This window comes from Arvicola amphibius, chromosome 6, assembly GCF_903992535.2.
Source record: "Arvicola amphibius chromosome 6, mArvAmp1.2, whole genome shotgun sequence".
NCBI classification, from domain to species: Eukaryota; Metazoa; Chordata; class Mammalia; order Rodentia; family Cricetidae; genus Arvicola; species Arvicola amphibius.
Window position 1 is genome coordinate 150,602,015 of NC_052052.2, and position 16,196 is coordinate 150,618,210.

Here is a 16,196-nt window from a genome sequence, read left to right on the forward strand (position 1 = left end):
TTATCTAAGTGGCATGGGAAGTTTTGAACTTAGTAATGTACGTGGGTCCACCAAGACAAACCTTTCCAGAACTTGGGCTTAGCCTTAGCTGAGACCTGGTCTTATAGCACAGGGAGACCCCCCAAAGATGATGCTCTGAGGACATTTCAGGGCATCTCAGAGAGGACTGGGGCCATATTCAGGACTAAGGAAAATGAGTAGTTCTGTCAATATGGTCCAGGAGTACAGTAAGGTAGACTATCATTTAGAAACATTTAAAATTTGTTGGAATTTTGTCCAGATTTGCTTGTTTATTAAGGCACTGGGTTCCTCTATTTCTGGGCAAAGAGGAGCTTCATAGGGTTCCTGACCTCTAAGTTAGGTGGTCAAACAATCCCTGCCATGAGAAGAGAAAACAGGCTGAGGCCGGGAGCTAGGCGATTGCTGGGATACTTAGAAATGGCCCTCACTGGGAAGACGATGTGGGGTCTTAGTGACATATAGCTCTAATTCCAGTATCTAAGTCAGATACTGCTGAGAGGACCAGTGTCTCAGGATCAGAATGGGGATGGACATCGACCTCTGACATCACTGTAGAAGGCAGCCAGCATGTCTGGGGCACTTTGGCTGGCTCTACCTCAGTCACTACCCAGGATGCATCCAGAGTCCTGAGGAAGACAGGAACCTGGAGAGCAAATAAGCTTTGGGTGAGCAGGGGATGCTCATGGCTGCACTCTGGGCATGCCTGTGTCTGTCGCCAACCTCATAAAAGGAAAATCTCCTAGTTTTCCCTGTCCCCTTTGTGCCTTCTAAAACACTGGGTACGGCTGCATCAGCGGGTGATGGATGAACAATGAGGTCAGAGCCAGGCTTAGAAAGCCAACGGAATGTTTCAAGATGGCAAGACGGAGAATTTCAAAATTATCAAGGTGGCCAAAATCTAAAAGCAGAGAAGGCCAACCAGGAAGAACAGCACAGACCCACAACTCACCCCTCAGGAGTCTACAAAAAAAGTTGAACTAAATAGAATCAAGAGACAGTAACAGACTATGGGTTTGAAGCGATGTCCCTATGAGTTCCAGGCTTCTGAGAAAGGGTCTCACGAGACATTAAGAGGATGACTTTGTTGGAAGGGAAGTTACCCTCCCACACACACACCCTGGATCCCTTAGCCCATTTTAATCACAGAAAAATCTCTGCTTTCATTTGTTTTATATGTTGGACTCCCAAGTAAAGTTTGATTTTTAAAAGGGTCTTTGGGTTTAAAAATACATTTATTTGACAAGCAATGGAGTTGAAAAGACCCAAGCACCCAGAGGTAGACGGTTGGATTCAAATCCAGCTCCATCCCTCCACACTGCTGGGACTTCAGGAAGGACTGTTCTGGTCTGTAAAGCATCCCCCCAGGGGTATGTGCCGCTTTAGCTGAGATGCTGCTGAATTCCCCAGACTCGCACACACAAGATCGATGCCATGTAAGATGACTTTAGGTAGTACACAGATGCAATCTGTTATTTCAGCAGCTCGTAATCAGTGCACATGAAAAATATGGAAGCCATATATCAAACTCTGATTTATGAAAATAATATAGCATTTTCTTGGAAGATAAATTTGTGCATTTTTAAGAAGACAAATCAGTGTAAAGAGACCTGCCAAGCAAATGAATAGTACTTGGAAAGCAGAAATCACGGAGTGGGGGCATAAATAAAACGGGGGTGGGGTGATCTGAAATAATCCATGTAAAACACCAACCATAGTGTCTGTCACTTAGGAAGCACTCAAAACTTTGAGTTCTTATTTCTATTTTTCTACTCTAACTTCTGTTTGTATGTGGACCTAGCGCCAAGCTCATTCACTGAGGCAAAGCAGGTGTCCAGCTCTAGGTTAAAGAAAGAACCATATTCAAAAAAGAAAGTCAGTTGTGATGTCTCATGCTAGTAGAACATGATAAAGAAGCAGGGACAAGAGGAACATGAGTTTGAGGTTAGCCTCGGCTACATCTTTAGAGCCAGTGAGATGGCCCAGTGAGGGGAGATCCTTGTCTCCATGCCTAAAAACCTGAGTTCAATCTCCAAAACCTACGTGGTAGAGAGAGAGACCCAACCCCCAAAGGTTGTCCCTCTGACATCTACAGGAGCACACAAACAAACCAATAAGTCAATAAACAAATACATGAGCAAATGGGTGAAGACAATTCTTTAAAATATGGACAGTGCCTGAGGAGCAACACCAAAGTTGTCCTCTGGCACACACGTGCATTCATGCATGCATACACACACACACACACACACACACACACACACACACACACACTCCACTCACACACACACTCACACACACTCACACACACACACACACAAATAACACTTGGAATCTTGAGTCGTAATCTGTCCCTGGGCTATCAGTGTGCTGTATGAGCCTGTCTCCAGCAATGCCGGACAGTGGCAGGGAGCCCAGCTCCTAGTCAGTCACCCGGAGACAAAGGGAGACACAGCACTCCACATGTGCTGTGCTGCTAAGCTTGGGCATTCCGCAAAGGTATTTAACTGTATTTATACTTACATCATTTCCGATTTACAGTAAGGTTATCAGGATGTGACCCCATCATAAATCAAGAAGGGTCTATACCGGATTCTTGCTTATAAAATAGATCTCATGTTCCCTTTTTAAAAGCATAGCCACTTAAGATGAGATGCTGAAACGCTTCTCTTGTTATGTGCAAACTGTAGAGCACTACAAGCAAAATGTACAGGAGTAAAAAAGGTGAAGATAGCCCTTGACTAAGGAAGTACCAATGGAGCAGGAACGTTGGAGGGCCCCTCAACTTAAAGCCCATGCTAGCCCATTTGCAGGGATATCTCTCACTGCCATATCTCCAACATTCGGGGCTGTATACTGGAGGGGGTAATGCAGGCTCCTGAGAAGGACGAACATTGCCAAGGAAGTGACTGAGGGTTTTCTGATTGAGACAAAGGTGTAGAACCAGGACAGTATCTTGGTCAAAAGTCAGTAAGACCTATGCTATGGCTAGAAGCTAGGTCTGAAACAGATCTCAGGCCTCTGGTGTTTAGCAAGGCTACTCTCTCTCTCTCTCTCTCTCTCTCTCTCTCTCTCTCTCTCTCTCTCTCTCCCTCCCTCCCTCTCTCTCTCTCTCCCTTTCTCTCTCTCTCTCTCTCTCCTTTTTTCTGATTTTTTTTAATTGATTTTATCGAGCTATACATTTTTCTCTGCTCCCCTCCCTTCCTTCCCCTCCCTTTCAACCCTCTCCCATGGTCTCCACGCTCCTAATTTACTCAGGAGATCTTGTCTTTTCCTACTTTCCATGTAGATTAGATCCATGTATGTCTCTCTTAGAGTCCTCATGGTTGTCTAAGTTTCTCTGGGATTGTGAATTTCATGCTGGTTTTCTTTGCTTTATGTCTAAAAGCCACTTATGAATGAATACAAATGATATTTGTCTTTCTGTGTCTGGGTTACCTCGCTCAGTATGATGTTTTCTAGATCCATCCATTTGTGGCAAAGCTAATATTTTTTTAAAAAATGGTTGGGTGGTTCCACCAGGAGGGAATTGAGGATCCAGAAGAGGTAGCCTGGGCCAGCTTAGCATTCTGAAGAACCAGGTGAAAACCCAAACTGTTCACATCAGCGCTTGAAGGGTCATATGTGAGTTCAGCTATGTTGATAATAGCATCTAATGCAAGGTTTACTGGTCTCCATAATGGGGGTTCTAGGTGTCATCAGCTACCCAGGGACTCAGAGGGTCTGGAAGAAGAGCTGGGATGGCAATTTTGAGGCCTCCTATGGGATGCATCAATCGCAGCTGAACTTGAGATTCACAGTCCCAGTGGGCCTGGCTCTGTGTACTCTGGGCCAAGAGAAAGTGTGAAAGCTAGCACACACAACATGCAGGACTGTAGCCTAGAAAGAGCTAAGGTCAAAGGAAGGAAGGAGCCATTCTAGGAAACCCAAATCCTTAGGGGTGCCTTCTGAAGAGCCAAGGGACCCCAGCAATATGATTCCTTCAGCCTGACTTGTGGGGACAGTCCCTGGGGCCTCCTTTCTCTCACTATGGCTGGACCAAGGTCAGCACCTCAATCAGGAGTCAGTGCATAGGCTCCTAACCCCACCCCAGGCTTCTAGAATCTTCTAGATTAGAGCTCTAGGGAAGATAACTAGGCTAAACCAGTGACCCTTGGCCTCACTGCTGAAGTCTAAGATACACAGGACTGAAGAAATCTAAATGGCATGTCCAACCTTTTAACAATGCAAAAATGGTGTTGTCATACACAAAGCTGACAATCTAGAGCCAGGAAAGCAAGTTACAAAAAGAAAAGGGAGGGCAAGACTCATAATGTTTTAGGTAAATTTGCAATTTTGTATTGGGCTACAGGTCACAGGTAGGACACACCCCCAAAGAGGAGATACTGACTGGGGTACTCTGCTGTCTGCAGGGCAATCAGAGGACAGCATGCTCCCCAGGGAGCTGTGGCAACATGGTTATGTGGATCTGACTATATGACAGTCACTGCCAGCTCAAGTAATTGTCACCACACAGGCACATGGGCCTACCATTGTTTGTTCCATGTTTAGTCGTTTTGTAATATTTATTTTAAAGTAAAATGTCAAGTCCAGACTTCTGCAGGAAACTTGCTCCTACATGTCATCAGTTAACAAAAGATATCAATATCGCGATGACCGAACAATATATACCAGTTGGTCGATGCTGAATCCATTTCTGTTTGTGGCTGTAATTCAGCTGAAATGCTGCTTCCTGGAGAAAAATCTCTTGTGGTCTCCCCCTCCTTCTGCCCTGTCACCCTTCTTCGGTCATCCAGAGGCCCCTTTCCCCTCCTGTCACAATACTGAACCTCACTGTTCTAAACACTTAGTGGTTTTTGTCTGCTGCTCTTGGGTTACAAGCTCTGAGGAATCTCTGTGCTAGAAGCCAGCCCCCATGCCTCCCACACAGTACTGTGGCAGTGGCAGTGGCAGTGGCAGAGGAGGGGCTTCTGGGGAAGATAGCCAGATCACACTGTGGTAACCAATAAAGGCTGAGGTTGGTGTGGCTTGACACAATAATGGCCATTTCTCTCTTATGTGATGTCACCTGTAAAAAGAGGAGAGCTTCCTTCCCAGCAGAGACTCTGGGAGACAGGCTGGCTTTGTCGCTATGCAGCAGGGGAGGAGAGGGTGAGGACCACCTGTTCTTAAACACCTGAGCCTGGAAGTCATAGTCACTGGCCCTCTTCTCAGCCATTGGCCAGTAGCCTCGGTAACTGCCTCCCTATCAGAGATGGAGAAATTAGTGAGAGCATATATTTCCTGAGCCTATGTCCCCTACAGCAAGGATCATGATCTGCAGCCAGTGTCCGGGAACCTGGGGATCTGGAGGTGACAATAAACTTCTAGAGACTTGTGCATCAGGACCCAATGTCCTCACGTAGCAATGGGCTCTTCATGGTGTGTGTGTGGAAGCATTTCCTTCCTTTGCACATTCAGTGCGGGGCGTGCTAAAAGGAAGAGCGGGGAGAAGAATGCGTGAAGTCCATGAGAGTGTGCATCTAACAGGCCCGCGCACTCTAGGGCCTCCACTGATATCATTTCTCTTCCTTTTCTCCATTGAGTCTGGAGACGGCGAGACTAGTGTCCCATTAGTAGTTCCCAACTGCCGCCAGTTCTCACTGGCATGCCACGGATGGCAAGACTTTCAAAACTTCCCACGCCCCCTCCAGTATCCTGCTCTGTGTTGGACCACTCCCATAACGTGCATCACGAGAGGACCTTGTGTCCCAAGGGAACAAGGTTTAAGGAAAGGGATCTGCCTCGTCCCCTGACCAATCACCACTTTAGCCTCCAGAAGTTGTCTCTTGAGCTAAGTGTGGTGAGGATGGAGGTGGTGGGAACAGAGGTCTGCGTGCCCATTTGTGCTTCACCAACAAAAGAAAAGGAAAAGAAAGAAAGAAATTCATTCTGTGGGACACCGGGTGTAAATATGTAAATTAGGGTCATTTATCCTCGAGAATAGAAATCTCTAGAACAGCGGTTCTCAACCTGTGGGTCACAATCCCTTCGGGTTTAAATAATCCTTTCACAGGGGTCACCTAAGATCATCAGAAAACACAGATATGTACATTACATTTCATAACAGTAGCAAAATTACAGTTATGAAGTAGCAACAAAACTACTTCTATGGTTGGGGGTCAGCACAACATGAGGAACTGAATTAAAGGGTCACAGCGTTAGGAAGGCTGAGAACCACTGCTCTAGAAAGTGTGTCACCAGACAACAAAGAAAGGTCTACCTACCTCAAGTGATGGACTTTCTAGTAGGGCAAACAGGAGCCTAAAATAGTAATGGCTTCCTAAACCAGGTCTAGTGGCATACACCCTTAATCCAGTACTCAGGAGGCAGAGGCACACAGAGCTCTGTGAGTTCAAGGCCATCTTGGCCTACATAGCAAGTTCCAGGACAGCCACTTTGTTGTTATTGTTGTTTCTCTTAAGGAAAAAATATTTTATTGTAAATATCCTTTACTTTTAAAAATACATGTGATTATATTAGAATCTCAAAAATAAGAAATAATTATTAAATTTTTTATTGATTTTATTGAGTTATACATTTTCCTCTGCTTCCCTCCATTCATTTCCCCTCCCCTTCTACCTTCTCCCAGGATTCCCACACTCCCAATTTACTCAGGGGATCTTTTCTACTTCCCATGTAGATTAGATCCATGTACGTCTCTCTTAGGGTCCTCACTGTTGCCAGATTCTCTGAGATTGTGATTGTAGGCTGGTTTTTCTTTACTATATGTCTAAAAGCCGTTTATGAGTAGTACATATGATATTTGTCTTTCTGGGTCTGAGTTACCTCACTCAATATGATGTTTTCTAGATCCATCCATTTGCCCGCAAATTTCAAGATGTCATTTTTTTTTTCTGCTGTGTAGTCCTCCATTGTGTAAATGTACCACATTTTCCTTATCCATTCTTTGGTCGAGGGGCATTTAGGTTCTTTCCAGGTTCTGGCTATGACAGACAATGCTGCTATGAACATGGTTGAACATAAGTCCTTGTGGAATAATTGAGCATCCTTTGGGTATATACCCAAAAGTGGTATTGCTGGGTCTTGAGGAAGGTTGTTTCCTAATTTTCTGAGAAATCGCCACACTGATATCCAAAGGGGCTGTACCAGTTTACACTCCCATCAGCAATACAAAAGTGTTCCCTTTACTCTCCAGCATAAGTTGTAATCGGTGTTTTTGATCTTGGCCATTCTTACAGGTATAAGATGGAATCTCAGAGTTGTTTTGATCTGCATTTCTCTGATGGCTAAGAATATTGAGCATTTCCTTAAGTGTCTTTCGACCATTTTAGATTCCTCTGTTGAGAGTTTTCTGTTTAGGTCTGTACCTCATTTTTTAATTGGATTATTTGTTCTTTTGATGATCAATTTGAGTTCTTTGTATATTTTGGAGATCAGCCCTCTGTCCGATGTGGGGTTGGTGAAGATCTTTTCCCATTCTGTAGGCTGCCATTTTGTCTTGTTGACCATGTCCTTTGCTTTACAGAAGCTTCTCAGTTTCAGGAGGTCCCCACATGGGCAATGTTTTGGAGTGAAGTGTCTCCTACAGTCACTTGAACATTTGATCACTAGCTGGTGGGGCTGTCGGAAGGTTGCAGGAACTTGTGGAGGTGGTGCCTTGCTGGAGGAAGTGGGTTACTCTCATGAAGTGTCTCTTCAAACCCCTGGAGGGATTTGGACAAGGCACACAATTTATTTTGGGTGGAGTGACTTGGGTTGTGGAAAGAGCCTCAGGTCTATGGCTAATCCACACAGCTTCTCTTCAAGTTGTTAGCAGGCTTCACCCTCTTCCTCTCCCTCCTTGAATCCTTGCTGTGTCATAAGGGTTCTGAATTGTTATCAGTATCTCAGAGGCAGGGGCAATCTGCCCACTATCCCACAGTTGGAGATATGAATGGAGCCTATGAGTAGGGGTCCTGTCATCGGTTTTCATACCAACAGCAGATAAGAACAGGAGGTCCCAGGAAAGATTAAAACAGTAAAGAAAAGGAAAACTCCAAAATCATCCATCTCACCCCTATTCTGCTGGACTGTAGTTCTACCTGCTTCTTCTTCCTCACTGGCTCGTCTCTCACACGGAGAATCCTGGCAGAAGGAGCAGCCCACCCTAATGTCATGTTAGACACTCACCCATTTAGACCAAGTTGATCAATTGGAGGATGAATCTGGGCTGATCCCTTTAGCTCCCTGGGCTTCAGGCTCTTTATATGTTTTGATTGTTTTCCTTTGACCCCGTAGTGAGAAGCAGGGGAGGTGGGGAGTAAGACAATGACTCCCATGATGACGATGGGTGACCGGAATAAGACACACAAACTAGCAGCAAAACAAAAGAAGTGTCCAGCATGCTTCCTCCCAGTTTGATTGGCACACAGTTATTCATGCCCCTCCCCATCTTCTACGACTGATGCCCCCTTCCTGCCCAGTCCAGTGCTGAGGCTCTCCCTCATCTCTAAGTAGTAACATTAGCATCCTTTTGCCTTTACAGAGACAGCCAGCCCCTAGTGTGTTTCCTCGCTGCCTGAGAGCAGGTGTCCCTGGGGTTGGGACTGCATCCTTCCCTCAGGACCTCCCTGTCTCCAGCCTCCCAGCAGCTGCGGCGCTCCAGCTCACAGCACACAATTAGCCCTAGAAGGAAGGGCCTTTCTCTTCTCCAGGGTTCTCATCTCACAGTTTAGAAGCCTTTATTTCCAGAGCCTTGCTTGGTGAAATGCTTCATCAGCGCCACATCCAAGCACAGCCCATCCCCACCCTACCCATCCACCTGTCCTCCCATTCACTAATCTGCCTGGCATTCTGTAAGCATCTCCAGGTGCTGGGCTAGACACTGGGAGACCCACAGAGTCCCTGCCATAGAGTCTCCCACAGTAGGAGAGACAGCCAATAAACAAGCAGATGGGCAGAATAAATGGGATTATGTTAGACGGTCCTCAGGACCACGGAGGATAAAGAGAAGAGTTGTGATGGGCGGAGACTGTTGGTCAGCCATCTGCTTCCAGAGTGGAGGGGAAATAGTCATAGACCAGCAGCAGCCCGTGAAGCTGGGTCCTTTCCTGGGTCAGAATCCCAAGGCAGCTACTGAAGGGAAGGATCACACCACACGGACTCTCTGTGAAAGGCCCATGATGATGCCACAGCATCAAGGCTCTGGCTGCTTCCAGCTGCTAGCTTTTTCACCTTTGGTGACTGCTCCATCCTTTCACCCTAAACTTGTGTGTCCTGCCCCCAGCGGCAGGGATAGGAATTGTAAGGACTCTGTTGCACCCACCTGTCCTATAGGATTATTCCTCCCAAGTCTACTGGGCTCTGGGCAAACTGGGTCCTGTCCAGATGGTTCCCCCCACAAAATATGATGAAGCACTTTCCAAGGACCAACGCCAGATGAACTCCGGAAGTCCAATGGACTCTGAACTTTATCCTGGGCTGCACTCAGGGTCTCTCCCCAGACCTCCATCTTCCCTGTCTGCATTCTGCATTCCTCTCTGACTTGCTCGCTCTCTCTCTCTCTCTCTCTCTCTCTCTCTCTCTCTCTCTCTCTCTCTCTCTCTCTCTTCCCCTCTCTCTCTCTCTCTCTCTCTCTCTCTCTCTCTCTCTCTCTCTCTCTCTCTCTCTTCCCCTTCCCCCCTCTCTCTCTGTCACTTTCTTTCTTGCCTCTATCCTTCTGACACGCTCACATCCTGACTTTAAGCCTTATCTGGCATTCATTTCCTTCAAATAAACCCATTTTAAAAATATGCATTCAGCCCCAACCGGGTGCCAGGTTAGGAGCTTGGGTCTCATCACAGTCGAGAAAGGCGTCGACTTCCCCAGAGGAAGATGAGTCATCCTCTCAATGTGACCAGCAGAGGAGACATGAGAGGACTCAGGAGTCTCCAGAGAGGAGTCTAGAGGAGGGGTAGGTGATTCCTAGAGGAGGTCAGATCTTGAAATATGGTCAAGCAACAAAATACGGGCTGACTTTGAGGAGCAAGGTCCTCTCTGGTGCACCACTTGCCCAGATATCTCTGCTCATTTGGCCGGTGTGTAGCAAACTCTGAGCTTGAATGTGGCCACCTCTCTGCCACTTTCAACAATCCTCCCCTTCTAACTCACTCCCCTGCAAATCCATCTTCTCTCCTGTCTCTCTTTTACTCACAAGGATCTTATCACAGACCAGCGCCTCTGAGCTAGCGCCGGGTCCTTTCCATCCATCCTTTCCTCTAGAATCTAAGTCTTTCTCCAGCATCCTTTCTGTTTCACGTCCAGAGTCACAGAGGAAAGACTTCGCCGTCTTTAAGACCAGGGTCTACGTCTGCTGACTGGACTGTCTGGGCCTTCATTTCATCACCGATAAACAGCCTCCTGGGGCTGCTGTGAAATCAAATAAGACAAAGGATGTGGAAATGTGTCCCGCTGTTACCGGAGGATCTTTGCTGTTAATGAGGGCTCTTTTGACTGAATGTGACAGAGACCAACTCCAAATCGCTTCGAGGGAAAGCCTGGCCTTGCTGTGAGCAGACAGGTCTGGATGGAGGCTGCTGGAGGAGATTTTTAGGGCTGCCTTCCTGTCTCCATCTGCTCTCTACCGGGGTCCTCACTCTTTGGCAAGCTCTCCCTTCAAATGGCAGAATATCAGACTACCTTCATACCTGTCCAGCAGGTCTAATGGAGATGGACCCCCTGTTTCTTGAGGTGCCAGCAGTGTTCCAGGATTGAACATCAGCAGACTAAGTCCTAACCCCTTTCCACAGCCAGGCTCTGTCACCTGGAACCAGTGACAATGTAATCCTCCCACTCAGGCCAAAAAAAAAAAAAAAACACGAGGAAGGACAGGAAGGGGAACTCCTCCAAAAGGGGCATCGTCTCCGGAGGTAGAGACGAGGAACAGCTCTCAGGGGTCTGCTTAGGTCATATCGCATTAAACACCGTTCGGTGCCCACCAGGATTCCAGAGTGCCTCTCTTCTGCTTCTGCAGCACCCCATCCTCTCCCACGCTCCCTGTGTGTATCACAGTAGTCTAGTCACCTGCATGCTGTCATCGCAAGGTTGTAAGTATTGAGAGGACAAACCCAGCGTCTGCTCTGCCTGCCACTGCACTCTCAACACAGACAAAGGCTAGACTGGGCAGACGGATGGATAAAGAGGTGGATAAATGAACGGTAGTAAAAATGATAGGCAGGTGAATGCGTACGTAGTGAGCGGCTGCACGGGTGATGGTTGGCTGAGTGAGTGGTGGGTAGACATGAAAAGACAGAGCTAGCACAGATGGAAGGAGCGGATGGCTGGGAGAAAACTGGTAAGGTCAGTTTGGAGTTGGCTGAGCTTGAACTGCCTGTGAACCAGCTAACAGCTGCCCCCCGCAAGCAGGTTGTCCATGGACCTGCGGATCAGGACACGGCTCTGTATTGTGAACAGGGGCCGGAGGCCCTTAACAAGGACACTAGGATGGGAGCCATGAAATGAGTTCAGATCACAGGAGAAGGGCAAACTGGTGCACCCGAGGTCTCTGGAACTGTGCGGTGCCAAGGTCCTCCGTCACCCTCACCACAAGGCACCCTAGCTGAGACCTGAGGTGGCAGCATAGAGTTAATATCTCGTCCCTCCCCACCCTCCCCTCCTCAAACCACTCAGCCAGAAGGGAGCAGCTGCCTGGGAGGACAGAGAGACAGATTATGTAAACTGTGATTGCCACCCACTGGAGGAGGGGAGAGAATAGGTATTGAAATACGCTTTCAATAATGCATGTCCTCCTCCGCACAGGCTTGGGGCTCTAGATAGGGAGAGGAGCCTTAAAGGGACCAAGCCTCCTGTCCAAGCAGCAGCACCCAGTCTGTCTGCTATGGCACGGGTCCTCTGTCCACAGCCAGAGACTCCGTGACTATCACAGCAGGTCACACACTCTGACCCCAAAGGACACTGTGATGCCCCTCACACTGGCCCTTACGGGTTTGGCTTTTTAAAGAGTGTGTTTCCCAAACACGCTGAATTGAAGTCATGATTAATTCATTTCCCCCATTTTTTATTAATCAAAGGCACTTAACTGCCAGTCAGAGCTTTGATCAGCAAGAGGTAAGCCACAAGGTGAAATTACTCTAACTCAGAGTGAAGAAATAAGACAATATTGGTAGTCAGCTTGCCTAGCTGCCAGACATTCTCCACCGCTATCCTACATTGGGAAGACTCCGGAAATAGGCGAGCCACAGCCTAGGAAGAGGGAACTGCACAGGACTCTCCTTACCCAGACTGCACAACTGAGACCCAGAAACAAGAACGAGCTTGCCTCCTTGGCAGGACTGGGGAGATTCGAAGGCGAAGGCCTGGCCCCTCCAGGTTCGACTGAGCTAGAACTCAGCAGCCACCCAGGAGAGTGGGTAACAGGAAATGGCACCAGGGCCAGGACCTTCCCTGTGTCCTCACTACCACACGAGACTCAGCAGAGACCCCTGGAGGCAAGTTCACACACTCCTGGTACAGGAGGAAACTGAGCATTCAAGGGGTTTGCATAAGCCACCCAGTTGGGAAGTGAGGGGCTGGGGTTCCTTCGAGCTCACCCAACTACCTGTGAAATTCTCTCCTCCTGGGATAGCACCTGGTCCCCAAATGCAGGGATCATCCATCCCAAAGAGATGAGTGCCTGGTGTCCATACTCACCCCAGCTCCTTGTCTGGGGCTGTTGGTTGCCCTCTTCTTCTTCCCTTCTCTCACCAAGCTGGCATAGCCAGAATGTGCCATCTTGACTAGCTCTGTCTTTCGAGGTCTTCTGGGCAGTGGAACAAGAGACTGGCTTTTCCCTGTTGTCAATTAGCTGGGCAGATTCCTCTAAGACAAGGGTGAACAACGAGTGTCATTGCTCTCCCAGCTGTGACCAGCTGCTTCCATGTCTGCTTTGTTGATTCTGTGTTGGTGATGGCTTGAAACTGTCCACACACCTCTGGAAAACCTGTATTCTTCCGAAGGCTGCCTAATGCAGCAGGAACAAAGCGCCAGTTGTGAAAAATTAAGAGAGGTAACCCTGACCCCTTTCTTCCCCTCTCTCTCTTGGACAAGGTAGAAGTTGAGTGAGTGACTGGTCTCTTCCTAGAAGTTGTTCTAAGTGAAAAAAATTTAACATGTGTGCGCGCGCACACACACACACACACACACACACACACACAGTCCTTGGTAACTTAGTGACTGGGATACACCAATGAGCAATCCCTCTGGCAGAAATTCAATGGACAGCCACCCCTTATGTTTGTAGGGGATATGTCCCAAAGCCCAAACGCACTCCGCTCTTGTGATGTTGAATGACACAGTACCCACAGACAGGAAGTAAAGTGAGTGTGGCACCAGGTGCTCTGATAACCGAAATGGTTGCTAAGTGACAAAAAAGTGGGCATTATGCACAGCGCAAATCTGAACAAAAGGATGGTTCACATCTATGGAGGGAAGGGAGACGTGGGATGGTCCGAGATTTCATCCCCTTACTTAGAAGGGTATACAATTTAAAACTGTGAATTTTCTGGAATCTTCTGTTTATGCTTTGAACTATGGGTGATGAAAGAAATCGAAACTTCTGAAAGTGAATAAATAGGACCACTGAATAAAGGGGACCACTGCACAGGAGGCTTTCGCAGCCCCTCCCTGTGCCAATATGGACAGGACTCCGAGGACCCAGGGAAGGAAGGGTGCTGGCCCCTTCCTCGTTGAGCAATCAGTCTTGAGAGAGAAACCGCATGCATCCAGGTGAGAGCCAAGGGCCACATGGAGCGTCCGTGTAAACATGTGCAGAAGAAGAAGCTGACTGGTCAATGTCCTTCTAGTGGAGTCCCAGACTGGCCTTAGCACCCCCAAAGCATGCAGAAAGAGACTAGGGAGAAAGAGTTCCCCAAGGGGAAAATGGGGATGCCCTTGTTCACCAAAAAAAAAAAAAAGATGGAAGCATGGAGTGCAAGACAAACAGCTCACTCCGTACCCCACAGCAGCCTGGGCTGCCCAGGGTGGTCCAGATTCGCAGTAGTTTGGTACCCACGCCGTGGTATTACACCAGGTTCTCTCATAGTGTGTATAAAGTCCAAAGGCTGGATGAACAGAGGATGCATCTGACCTTCTGCACATTGAAATATCAACCAGTCAGAACGAGCCATGTGTCTGTGTCCTGTGTCTTTGCTCCAGTGTGTGCCAGCCAGCTCTGGCAGGGTTAGAAAGACCCTGGCTCTGACCTTCGGGAGGTCACAGGAAGGAGAGACCATTTTACGTCTAATAATCTGACAGTTTGGCACGGACAGAGTCACCTTCCAAAGCCTGCACTGTACTGCATACCTCCCCCTGGCTCTTGGAAGCTTTTATCTGCTTGCTAACTTAACCGACTTCTGCAAAAGTCAGGAACTGAAAACGCCTTTAAAACATTCCTTTTACTTCTGAGTCAATTTTGTTTCCACTGATGAAAATACCTAATTGTTATTACATTTATTGAACGGTCTCACGAAGGCAGCCTCTGGGAGCTTCACGGTTTAATCCTCTTTTAAGTCTGGCCCTGCATTCTGAGAAAGTGTGGTCCTCAGTGGCGGGTGGGGGAGGGTCTGGAAGCCTGGGGATTAAAAGGAGCTACACAGTTAGAGTCCAGACAAAGACTAAAGCATGCAAACTCATTGTGGAGGGTCGGTGTGTGGTGCTGTACTTGCTGACTTTGTGGGCAGCAGGTCTAGTGACCAGGAGAAGGATTTTAGCTCCATGTAACAGCTAGAGACCCTAGCTGTTATAAAGTGCACAGACTGCCATAGAACGTAGTGGGTGCCTTGCTCCTGGAAGTACGGAAGGCTTTCTCCTACAAGTAGGTCTCAGAACCATGGCCCATAGTTCTAGCTCCATCAGTGCTCTTGCTGTGTGGCTTTGGACGAAACAAGACCCCTCTCGGAGACTTTAGTGACCTAGATGACCCTGATGGCCCCCTCTTCAGAATAATGTGTCTTGCCTCTGTGTCACCTACCTCTGCCCATCTCAAAACTCTCAGTGTCTGGCGTCTGCGTCACCAGCTCAGCAGATGTGAAGTCCTTCTGTCCCAGCCTTCTGTCTAGAGATGCTGGGATTCATCACCACAGGAAACACCTCCCCTGTGGTAGGCAGAAAGCGAAGTCTGGAGCAGGAGACTAGCTGCTAGGGCAGCAGCACCTCTCACCCCAACAAACATGCTGACCTGGACCTGTTCCTCCCCACCTTGTCCAGGCCCCGTGACAGTCTAGTCAGCCAAGGTCAGACATAGGTCAGCTCTAGAGGTGAAGGCAGATCTATCCCGGAGCTAGAAAATGTGTCCCTCACTGACCCTTCTATAAGCCGCCCAAGGCTCTTCTCATTGCAGCCTTAATTAACATGACAGCCTTGTATAGGAGGCCTTTCCTTAGGAAACTGAGACTCAGAGATGCCAGCAACTGCTTGTGACCAGCTCTGGAGTTGTATCCCCTCCTGAGGCTCGGTGGGACCCACACCTCCTAGGAGACACTCCTGAGCTGGGACAGTATGCCAGAAACAGACCTGAGTTCCAAGTCTCTCTGGACTCCAAAGGATAGGGTGGGAATTAGGAGAGCCCAGAGCTCCGCCTGCCCTCTGAACTCACTGAGTCTTTAGAAGATGCTCTCTGAGCCTCCATTTCCCAAGGGAGCTGGTCTCCCCATCACTGTTCCTAGGAACAGTCTCCTCACCCCAGCTCCCCATCTGGCCACACCCATAGTATCTTCCACCGCTGGTTTTCCCTGATATAACCCTATAATACAGACAGTATGGAGCCTGGTGTACAGAGGAAGAAACCAAGAGAGTACTTCTCAGGCCTAAGACCACGGGAGGCAGAAGTCAGGACAGAGGACCAAACCCTTTCTGTCATTTAGTTTACCCAGGACTCCCCCGGAAACAAGCTCAGACTCTCACAAGCAAGACAGTGTCTACCCAGGGCTCTCACAGAGATAGGCTTAGACCCTTACCACTGTGACAATGTCTCTTCGGGGCTCTTGAAGAGGCTTAGTCTGTGTCCACGAGATTCACAACAATGTGAAGAAAAGCCGACAACATGGTGACTAGCCCTGGGCCTACCAGCTGCCAGCTCCTGTTTCCCAGGGCCTCACAAAAGTCCCATTTCTGCTCCATCAAAATGTTGGTGTCCTTCGCCTTACTTGAGATCTGGTCACTGC